Below are 11973 nucleotides of genomic sequence, written 5' to 3'. Positions count from 1 at the left end.
CCGATGTACGGAGGTGGCGTCCATCTTGGCGTCACTCTGAAAGACAAAGTTTAGATACTTTTGAGCTACTTTTTTTTCCCAATTTCTTGTTATCACCAACAGTGGAGCTATAGCAGACCTGGAAGCATACATTGATCACTACTATGATCAACAGCACAAAGTAAAAAATAGCGATAAAAGACTCATTAAACTCAAACAAGTGACAGAAGACATCATCCACAGAGACAAGCAATCTGCAGATTACACACACATAAAACCAAGAGTTAATAAAAGTTTGGCGCAGATTGACGTCTCAGTCAAGATAAATTAATCAACCAAAGAATTCGGAAATTAAATGAATAAATATTGTTATGAGAAAACACAAAAGGTGCCAGACTTGCATAGCAGTGTATCTGTGGATAAAACAGAGACGCATCTTTCATCACTGCAATGCATCTGTTGTGAGTTTATTTGCTTTCTGAAGGTTTTTGTGTTTGGAGTTCACTCAAACAGTCAGTGGTATGCAAGGAAATTACTTAAACACAACACGAATCTCTGAGGAGTCCAAAAGCACGACTGTTTCCACAACTAAACTGTCCAATACCTCTAATAGGACTCCTTTTATGTTTAACTTAATATTCTAAATGTGCATCTGCATCATTTGATCGTGTGTGCATGTTGCGGTCGAGGTGAACACCCTCCTGACCCAAACCTGGCCCCAGTCTGCTCCGATGTTGACTTAAAAAGGACAAAGCTGGAGCTTTAATCAGAAGCGGATGTTACTGTAAGAGTCGAGGCCTCTTGTCGACAGGGAAATGTTTAGACCATGTGGTCAGGTTTGATGCTGCAATCCTCCGCCGTGTGTTACACTGGTACTCGACAGTGGATTTATGGGGTGCGAAGAATGTTTGTAATGATGTCGTTGATTTTTTTATGCAGCACGTTGGGTTCTAAGAAATAATCACATTAAATAGTCTAAATACGGAAATTAAATCCATTGGGCATTTGAAACGTCTTGATTTCTACGTTGAGTTACAGCTGAAAAACACTTCTGTACAGCACAAAGTTATGTTAAGCTTTAGTGCCCATTATTATATGTTCAGAACGGTCTAAACTGCCAAGAATCGCTGACTTGATACAAAAATTTTATAGGTCTGGCCATTTTTAAAACATTTTTCATCTCGCTGTTTTGCTTTTATGCCAAAACCTGTAAATCATGTCCATGAACTATTGAATGACACCAATTGGATTAAATCCTCTAGACAGGACATTTTCAGTCGTGGCATGTTTTTCAAACTCAGGTATGTGACTGATCTTTATAAAATGAACGTTGTTATAGTCATCATGAATGACCGGAAAACAGGTAATGACAATTTGCAAATACAGTACAAATACTTTGTTTTGCTGAGAGCTAACATGCTGATGTTAAGCAGGTATAATGCATTCAGATTCTTCTTCTTTGTTTTTGTTTAAGCAAGCTAAAATTTGCTTATTAGCACTAAACATTCATGTACCAGCCCAGTCTCCAGGAAAGAAATCATGGATATATTAGAGTAAATGTTGATATGCTTTTGGGGATTTTTTGCATTCGGTCAGAGCAAATGACGTAGTATATGGAGCGGGCATTATTGAAAGTTACGTGGTCTAATAATGCTTATAACAAGCAAGAAAGTCTGGATGAGAGGGTGGTGGACGGGTCAAACAAACACAGGACTTTCAGCCAGGAGGCAGCTGTTAGTGTCCAGTGTGAAACCAAAAGTAAACGCCGACTTGACGCTTGTTACGTAACGTTGTTAAACTTGTTACGTAACAATATACGCAACCAAGTAGTACGTAATATGTAATGTTACGTAAGAAAGTCCACTAAGGACGGTTGTTGTTTACGGATACTAAGGTTGTTACATTATTATTTTAACACCATGATTAGAACCATGATCTTTTTTCTAACCTAAGTAATTTAGTTGCCTAAACCTAACCAGTCGTTTCACAGCGTTAACCACGTGGCATTGTGGATTTCTGCAAGCGTGATACGAGGCTGATATGAAATGTATTTAGAAAACGCATTTTTGATTCAGAAATGGCGACATTCAATGTTCCTGTGGTTTCAGAAAAGCTAAGCCTGATGGAGATGTAATCAGGTATCTGGTCATAAAACGTAAATTATATTTTGACCTGATAATGGCACTAGATAGTACAATGCACCAAATTTCAACAAAGTCATTGTGATTCAATCTCAGGGTGCAATGAATGTCTGTACAAAATCTCATGGCAATACATGAAATAGTAGTTGAGATATTTCACTATGCAGACATTGCCAGCCATAGAGCCAAGCAGCTATAAATGTGGTTCTTTTTATCACTACCTCCTCTGCCTCTGAGAGAAGTTTGTCTCACTAAAAGTCCAATACAGTTTTGTGCAAAACCACTGCACCCATATCTCTAGATTTTATAGTAACTGCTTGATCTCCATCATCCTCCCTTTCTTGTGCATTCGCTCATTTATCGCAATCTCCTCCTCCGTCCATCTGTGTCTCCTCATTAGAGAGGTCACTGATGCATGAGCGAATGGGCTGGCAGGTCTGTAGCCACAAACACAAAAGTGGGATTCATATCGAACGGCCTGTGAAAAGTTTCTCGCTCGGACAAACACAAAAAAGTTGACCAAAAGTTGTATAAATGTCATAGTACAACATGAGCAATAGTTGCTTTCTGTAGGATATTTTGGAACGCTGAAATCTAAACTGGCAGTGAAAATAATCATGCTGGACGTGCTGTATCTCCCTTCTCCAGACTTGGCAGGGGCTCTGCATAGTTCCCTCCAGTGTCTGGTAAATTCCCTGATCACCAGGAATGCAGCATTTAATTTTCTTGTTCTTTAGCTGACCTTAATCATTTCTGCGTCAAGGGCACTCTGAAACTCCAGATCCACGGGGATCAGTCAGTCTGGGTGTGGAAATAAATACCTCTATGTGTGTGTGTGTGTGTGTGTGTGTGTACAATATACACATGTATATGCAAAAGGGGTTTGAGGCCTGTCTAGCTGTCTTCATGAAGAGGCCGTTTAAAGCGCTGATGATGAATAATAGGTTGGCTGAATGTGAGCGAGCGAGTCCCTGTGGTGTATATTTAAATGGCGGCGAGATGCTCTCTCACTCATATCAACTCCCCGGTGGTCCGCAAGGTTAATTGCTTTCTCCGGCAGGCGCTTACAGATTAACTATCTCACTGAATGCATCCATACAAATGACTCTGCATATACCATAATAAGTTGAGCGGCGTGTTGTGTGTATGTGTGTGTGTGTGTGTGTGTGCAGTGCTTTGCAACAGTACATAGTGTATGCTTAGGTAGCAGGCAGGGTGCACGGCGAGGTCACAGAAGCTAATGAGTACGACTGACTTTGAGTAACAAAGTGAGCTCAACAGAGTATCTTTGACTAAAGTACAGTAGTCTGCTAAAGTGTAATAGTCCAGTATTTATATTATTGAGACAGATGCAACCAGCAGGCATGGATTTGGTGATTTTTCAGGTGAAAAGATCAATCGTCTTATAACTACACTTGTTTTTGTAGTTTTGGTCATCATTCCTTTTGGTTATGATAACATTATACTGTCTAAAATAATTGCTAAGATCTGGAAGGAGTGGATCTAGTCTGTGCTGCCTTTGTCATGGTTGAAAGGAGTAGTTAAGTTTGCCGTCTGTGTTGTTGTTTCATAAATATAGGCGCAACTCATCCCGTTTCTCACAACGTGACTGGTTGATGCCTTTATTTGCAGTGCAAAAGCTCAAAAATTGATCTTGTATACTGGTGCAGTGTGTAGGATTTGGCGGCATCTAGCAGTGAGGTTGCAGACGGCAACCAACAGAAACTTCTCCCGTGTGCTAAGCGTGTAGGAGAACTACGGCCAACTCAAAAACGGCCCTATCGAGAGCCAGTGTTTGGTTTGTTCGTTCTGGGCTACTAGGAACATGGCGGCCGGCTCCGTGAGGAGGACCCGCTCCGTATGTAGATATAAACGGCTCATTTTAAGGTAACAAAAACACAATGATTCTTATCTTCAGGTGATTAGACACTAAAGAAAACATAGTTATTAATATTATATTTCTGCCAATAGATCCCCCTAAATACTACAAACTGGTCCATTAACTCTGCTGCTCTCTAGAAACTTCTGAAGAAAATATCTGGCTCTTAAGCAGCTTGGTGCTCCGCTAGCTTCAAAGGCTAGTCGCTAACTTTGTTTGTCTGCTGTTTGGTGCTGAGCAGGGAGCTTACAGCGGGTTTATCGGAGCTTTTTCACTGGAAACAGCTGCCTGCTGCGTCTGGAAGCGATGCTGCGAGGGCGTTGACAGTGAATCAAAACAGTCAAAACAAAATAATGAGGCGAAACACTTAGACCCCCTTAGACTTCTTTTGACCTCCAAACCAACAAATCCATGTTTAGTGGCAAACTCCTGCCTGGACAGCTGATAAATAAAACAACATGTGGAGCGAGAAAAATGGGTCTTTGCAACTTCTCCTGCTGTCAAGCAAGCATGCGGCCTCTCCCCTAAGGTGACCGGGCTTTCATGTGTTAGCTGAGCGGTGTCAGAGTGAAACCAAACACTAACGGATGGCCTACCAGCTTCTGGGTAGACATTAGGGCAGAGCAGAGTTCAGGCAACGTAAGACTGTGAGGTGAGCGCCACCAATTCCGACAGACACCAACATCTGGCTTGGCTTAGCCGCCACACACGCACATACGCACGGTCTGTTTTCAGGAAAGACTTCAGTCGTTTATAGAAGCACGAGAATCCTTTTGGCCTTTCTGTCAAAATGCTTTGGTGAGCCTCTCTCCAGCCAGTCACCCTGACTTTACCATCTGTTGGTTTGCTCATAAATCACACAGCAAAGAGTAACTTCTCCGGCTTAAACTTTATGACATGTTTGCTACATATCTGCGACCCGTGTGTGTTTGGGTGGAGCGGCTCGTCTCTTCTTTGTGTAATCACATGTGGGATTAGAGCGTTGGGGCTATACAGGGCCTGTGATGTGCTCCACATGGTCGGGGGGGGTTGCTGCAAACACTGTGCAGATCATCCAGGTGACGCTGGTGATGAACTGCTCATATGGGAACATCTGAGAGGAAGGAAGCGTGCAGGGGGTGAATCTCTGAGAAATGTCAGGCTTGGTCATTGAGTCATTATTCTTATTACTCCTCGAGTTAATTTTCAATCTGTAAAAAAGGCAAAATGTTTACACTCGGCGGAGTTGCCTGTCAGGGAGATAACGGAGTCCGCAGAGGCAGTGTGTCAAAGTTGATTGAAATTAATTTGGTCTCATGACACCAACAGAATCCAAAATGTGATGTCAAGAGTACACATAGGTGATTCCTCCTTGATGATAATTAATGGATGATGAGCTGACAAGTCATTTTGTCTCTCTGTGGCTCTGCAGCGTCGTAAAACTCCACATGTGGGCTGTAAGGGAGGATCATGTAATGACTTCATGTGTTCTGAGGCTTTGTCCATTCATTTATGTGTCAGTGTATTTGTACAGCGCATATAATTAAAATCACTATAGCTACCTTGCCAATCTTCTGAGATTATTGCCATTTATCGTTTATCTTTGTTTTGACCAGAGTTCCTCTAGTTAGCTAAGTTAGCTATGATTCCCTCCAAAAATTGTGGTTCATTGCAACAATGAAAAACTGCTTTAATGGTTAAAACTAAAGTCTACGTTTATTTACTTACCTGTGTTTTTGCCTTGTGAGCAGCGGGGCCTGATGCTGGTCAGCTGGTTTGTCAGCCCATTCAGTCCAGCAAAATGTCACATCTACTGATGAGAAAGGTGTTCGATTTTAATTTTTATGTTTTTATTTTATATATTATATAATGCTAGAATAGTTTTTATCTGTTTTATTATAAAATTGACTCCATTCAATTAGGTTTTATATTTAATTTTAGATCTGGAAAACTGAGTTTCTCCATAAAATAATCACACAAAAGCAACACTTTAAATCTTGTGTTTGCCAGAGATGTGCTCATAAGTTTCTAATCTCCCTACAACTTAGCAAACAAAAGAGGACTTGTTTATTTAAAGAAATATATATAAATAAAATATATACCCACTAGGGCTGCATAATATGAAGATAATATGCAATAAGCGATAATGTTGTTGAATGTTGCGATAACTTGCGATAAATAAACAGATATTAAAGTGCACTGCTTTCAGTATACCGCTAAAGCACAACGACTTGCTTGTTGAATTAAGATGAAACTATTCTCAACATTCTTTTATTGAACAAATTGGATAGAAAAATAATGATTTAACGACCCTTTAAACTGTAGTTTTCTACTGATCGATTAAAAAAATCCCTGAGTGCAACATCACTGTCTTTCGCGCAAGTTGACATCGCGATGATGATAAAAAAAACGGTATATTACGCAGCCCCAATACTCACATGTCTAAGTATCTATTCAGCTTTGGTAGCGGTACATGGTAACACATTGTAAAATGGAAGCCACAACCTATCAACAGTATACAGGAAGAACATTAGGTACAGTTGTCAACTACAGTACATGCTAAAATAACTGGAGTCTGGAGCTCCAAGGTGTTGGGGATTGATCACTGCATTGAATTATCTTGAACACAGAGCCCCACTGTGTGGAAACAGTTAACTAACTGAGTGATTACATGTCATATTTGTAATGTTATAACATCCACTTCCTCTGAGCGCCTTCACTCACAGAGCCAGCTGATAGTGTGCAGCCCAGATGTTTTCTGTAAAACATTCTGTATATCTCACTTTCTTATCTTATCACTAGAATAAACAAACAGGGTGATTCCCGGTCTGGTTGTGAGTCTTTGTCAAGGAGATTATTCCCATTATCCCCATGTGGTACTTTCCTATTTGTCTGTGCGTCAGTGTACGAGAGGGACAGATGAGGTAAACCATCTGGGAACCTTTCACATAGTCTGGGATGTGTTTTCTTCTTTCGTTTGGACATAAAAGGATGTTGTAATCAGATTTGATTGAGAGGGAAATGTAAAAATAACAGCTCATTCAGTCAGTTACGGAAAATTATTTTTATATGCCAAAAATTCCAGCCACATTGCAGTCCATTCCTATTTTGAGGAAAGGTAAAAATACACTCTGTTGCTGCCTCATGACTAAATAGTGGGGCAGCAGTGCCATCTAGAGACGCGGTAGTAACCTACCAGTGATGCTGTTCACAATAATATCAAATTTTTTTACTGGAGTGGTACTATTTTTGCTTTTTAAACCAAAAACAATATGATCATTAGTGGACAGAGTGTATTTTTACCTTACCTCAAAACAGGCGTGTACTGAAAATGTGGCTGGAATCTTTGCTATATAAATATAATTTTCCGTTATTGTGTCAATTACCTGTTATTTTTACATTTCCCAAACAGTCATTTCTGATTAGAACATCTTTTTATGGACATTTACAAAAATCATTCCTACCAAATGCAATAACTTTGCTAAATTTGTAAACACAATTCACTCTGGGACCATTCCCGTGTTGTCTGTACATATATGCATGTTGTGCAATTTATTGTATATATAGTGATTTACTATGATGTGTTTTAACCAACATTTATATTATTATTATAAGAAGAAGAAGAAGAAGAAGAAGAAGAAGAAGAAAGGCATTATTAATTATTATACATAATGATATATATAATTATAATAATATTATAATTATGATGATATAATAATATAATATAATAATTATATTATATTATAATATAATAATATAATTAATAATATGATTATGTATATATATAATATTTAATTAATTAAAGGCAATATTATTATATTTTGGTGAGAAAAGTGTTCAAATCTATACTTAATTTATGGTGTTATTTATTGGAATGCATGATAAGATCTATTTTTTATGGTTTTGTTTTGTTTGTTTGTTTTAATCTTTAATATTTATGTGAAGCACACTGTTATTTCCCCTGAAATTAAATGTGCAATATAAATAAACTATTACTGGCTTGGCATGTTTTACATTAATCAGTTATTTCATTTTTTTAAAAAAGGAGAAATTCGCCTTCTTTTATGTGGCTATCCAATCAGTGCTGATAGTAAATGTAGACCACTGAAGAAATAAATTCCCCAGTGTGTGCTGTATTGACAGGAAAGATGATTTCTGCTGCTGCGAAGCTGTGCCTACATGTACCAGGATGCATTGCGACAGACCGGTGAATTCGCTTTGTCTGATAAATTTCAAAATAAACTCACAAAAGTCAATGAAGGAAATATTCTTACACCTAATCAGAAAAATACAACCGTACACCTTGTGAATTAATGTTTCTCTCTTACACCAAACTAAGACAGGTTTAATTGTCTTGTTAACTCAACGTTAAAACACACTTTGAAACTGGACAGAAACAAAATAAAACTCACCAAAACCGTTAGTCCGACCGTTAGTCTTTCAACTGTCAGCAGTAACGGCTCGTTAACGGCTCATTAACGGCTCGTTAACGGCTCTCACTGCTTCTTCAGAGGCAGACCATTAAATTAGCTAAATACAATGATAAAAATAGCACCAAACTGCTCTTGGTAGCTCAGGTTCTGGTTCTGGAGGGTCCCCAACAGTCATAAAGGTTCTGACACACCGAGCCATCGGTTTGGGGCTGTCAGTGGGCGTCTGTCGGCCTCGTTTTAGCGGTGCAGCACATGGTCTGGAACCATTGGCTCTAGTCTGCAGGTGTACAGTTGGGATCCATGGCAACGCCTACAAAACGTCATATCCGGTTTACGCGTGGGGGAAAACAAAACTCACTGGCTGTTTTCGAAACCGCATACTATACTAGTAGTACTACTGATTTGGCCAAAATGTAGTATGTAGTATGCAGTATGCGAACAAAAGCAAAATCTCCAGTATGCCAGAAATACCCGGATGACGTACTGATTTGGAAAAATTCTCCAGTATGCATCGGACCAGTCTATCTCGCCTACTGTATCCCACAATGCAAAGCGCCGGAACAGCACAGGCTACGGGTATAAAAACAGCAGCCAAAAGCTGCTCTTTTTTTACGTTTTCTGTAGCCATTTCATCACTAAATTCACTTCTGAACGTTTTTGAGGCGAGAAATCAACTGTGTAGATTATTAATATCGGCAGTTTTACGAAGTTAGATGGCGAATCGAACATTTGTTCCACCGTTGTCGGAGTTTAGAAGCTCCACAGAATACCGTGACAGCCAGCGAGCGCCTGCCCGGGTCGCTGCCAGCAAGCCGGGTAGTCACGCTCAGAGACCGCTATGAGCTGCTGGAGCTCTCTAGAGACGAGAGGCTTTGATTTCCTTGTTGACGGATAGTTTGTTTAAATATCACAACACAGATGTCTATTATAAATTAACAGGAACCTGTGTTTATTTGCCTTTTTTCGAGTTAAAAAGCTCCACAATCACCCGCGGGCGTAGCTCGCTGGAGAGCCGGCCAGTGACGCTCACAGAGCGGCTGCAGAGCAGCAGAGTGGCGAGGGAAGATGAGAGGAGAGGAAGAGGAGAGAGAAGAGGAGAGGGAAAGAGCAGCTTCTGACGGGGCAGAGAGGTTCCTGATGAGACAACATGACACTTTTTTAACATTTCTCTAATATCTGGAGGGAGATCAGTCCTTTTGCTGTAACTGAAAAAGCAGATTGAGTAAAGTAAACGTTGTGGATGAATGTTTTATATTTCCCGTCTCTCCTCGTTGATGATCCTGTTTGTCGGACTTCTTTATGAGCTGTCAGAATAAATAGTTTAAACCTGCAGTATCTTATAAAGTAAACAAGCACAACATAAACAACAAAATCAAAGTTGTATTTTTTGATAATATTGTAATAGTGGTACAAGTTAGTTTTTTTGTCCTGTGCTTTAAGAGCTGGTTTGAAGGCTTAAGCCTCGTCTAGCATACTGCTAAATACATCACTTTAACTGTCACATACTGCATACTACTGAGGAACGCAGTATACAGTATGTACTGTATACTGCATACTGCGCTCCTCAGTAGTATGCAGTATGCGGTTTCGAAAACAGCCACTGGCTGTATTTCGAAACCTCATGCTTTACTAGTAGTACTACTGATTTGGCCTAAATGTAGCATGCAGTATGCGAACAAAAGCTAAATCTACAGTATGTCAAAAATACCCGGATGTCGTACTGATTTGTAAAAAATCTCCAGTATGCATCATACCAGTCTACCTCGCTTACTGGATCCCACAATGCAAAGCGCTGGAACGGTACAGGCTACAACAACAGAAGCCAAAAACGGCTTGTTTTTTCACTTCTGAACGTTTTTGAGGCGAGAAATCAACTGTAAATTATTAATATTGGCAGTTTTACAAAGTTAGATGGCAAATTGAACATTTGTTCCACCGTTGTCAGAGTTTAGAAACTCCACAAAATGCCGGGTAGTCACGCTCAGAGACCTCGCTATGAGCTGGCTGGAGCTCTCTAGAGACCGGTCTGTAGCCAAGAGGCTTTTATTTCCTTCTCGACGGATAGTTTGTTTAAATATCACAACACATATGTCCATTAAAAATCAACAGGAACCTGTGATTATCTGCCTTTTTGGAGTTGAAAAGCTCCACAATCTCCACAATCGCGTAGCTCGCTGACAATAAGAGCAAAGAGCCTCTGACGGGGCAGAGAGATACCTGCTGAGACAACATGACTCTAATATCTGGAGGGAGATCAGTCCACTGTTTAATTGCTGTAACTGAAAAAGCAGTTAGGGTAACGTACATTTTGTGGATCAATATTTTATATTTACCGTCTCCCCTCGTTGATGATCCTTTGTCTTACTTCATTATGAGCTGTTAGAATAAATTGTTTAAACCTGCAGTAACTTATAAAGTAAACAAGCAGAACATAAACAACAAAATCAAAGTTGTATTTTTCAATAATATTGCAATAGTGGTACGAGTTCGTTTTTTTTGTCCAGTGCTTTAAGAGCTGGTTTAAAGGCTAAAACCTCGTCTAGCATACTCCAAAATACATCGCTTTAACCGTCACATACTGCATACTACTGATGAACGCAGTATGCAGTATGTACTGTATACTGCATACTGCGTTTGTCAGTAGTATGTAGTAGGCGGTTTCGAATACAGCCCTTGCTAGTCGCTGCCACATCACTCGTAGTCCAGTCTGGACACTATACCTAGCTATAGGCAATGATTACAAACCCTCTCTCTGTGCTGATGTACAGCTTTATGACTAACATGATGACATAAACATGACCAATGCTGTCCTGGCACCGCTGATACATCCTTATCTCGTAGTGCTGTTAAAGTGCCACTTTTCATGTCCCACTTTGCTGTTCAAGGACCAGTTTATGTAACAAATTAAACTCTTCAGCTCACGTAACACTGTTTTTGGCCCACGGTATGAAGCATTTTGAAAATGTTAATGTATGCCTGAGGAAAAACAAGAAAAGAAAGAATCCAATAATGTTTGTTTTGACAATATTTATTTCTATTTTCCCAATAGTAACATTTAGTTCAGGACAAATTAATGTTTGAGAGAAGCTAGCACAGCAGTTTGCAGATTATATGATTCAAAATCGTACCATATTTAGTGAAAGTGAACTGCACTCTGAGTACTAGGGGTTTTAATAGTTCTCAAACAATATTTCCTGTGAGCAAGAAACCAGGGTATATATATATATATATATGTTCTATACTTCTGTGTTAAAGGCTAACAACACTTGCGTTGGACAAGTTTTTGGACAATCAAGTCTAAAATCCTATTGATTCTGTTTCTCATACATCCCATAAGAGTCAAGGGCCTTTGGTGAAACAAAACCAGAAACGGTGACACCATGACACGAGTCAACACACCTGTCTCAGACACGCAAAACAGGACGACAGCGTGGCGGCGGCGGCAGCCGAGAGAGGAAAGCGCGAGGATACGATGTCACTGCTACCAGAAGGCGAAAGCGGAAGAGAAAGAGAGAAAAAGGTCGTACAGGTGCAGAGCAGAGAAGAGCTTTCAGAGACATGC

The 11973-nt window shown here is 39.8% G+C and overlaps 1 long non-coding RNA gene across 1 annotated transcript; it reads right to left on the bottom strand.

Moving 5' to 3' along the window:
• On the bottom strand, positions 1-8680 carry LOC141759701 (uncharacterized). The gene is made up of 3 exons (XR_012592176.1): positions 8391-8680; positions 5707-5788; positions 1-36 (listed from the first exon to the last, which is right to left on the bottom strand). It is a non-coding gene; the product is annotated as an uncharacterized LOC141759701 (long non-coding RNA).
• Between the last annotated feature and the right edge of the window lie 3293 nt (positions 8681-11973).

The sequence above is a fragment of the Sebastes fasciatus genome, chromosome 21 (assembly GCF_043250625.1).
Source record: "Sebastes fasciatus isolate fSebFas1 chromosome 21, fSebFas1.pri, whole genome shotgun sequence".
NCBI lineage: Eukaryota > Metazoa > Chordata > Actinopteri > Perciformes > Sebastidae > Sebastes > Sebastes fasciatus.
This window is presented reverse-complemented; position numbering and strand designations above follow the sequence as displayed.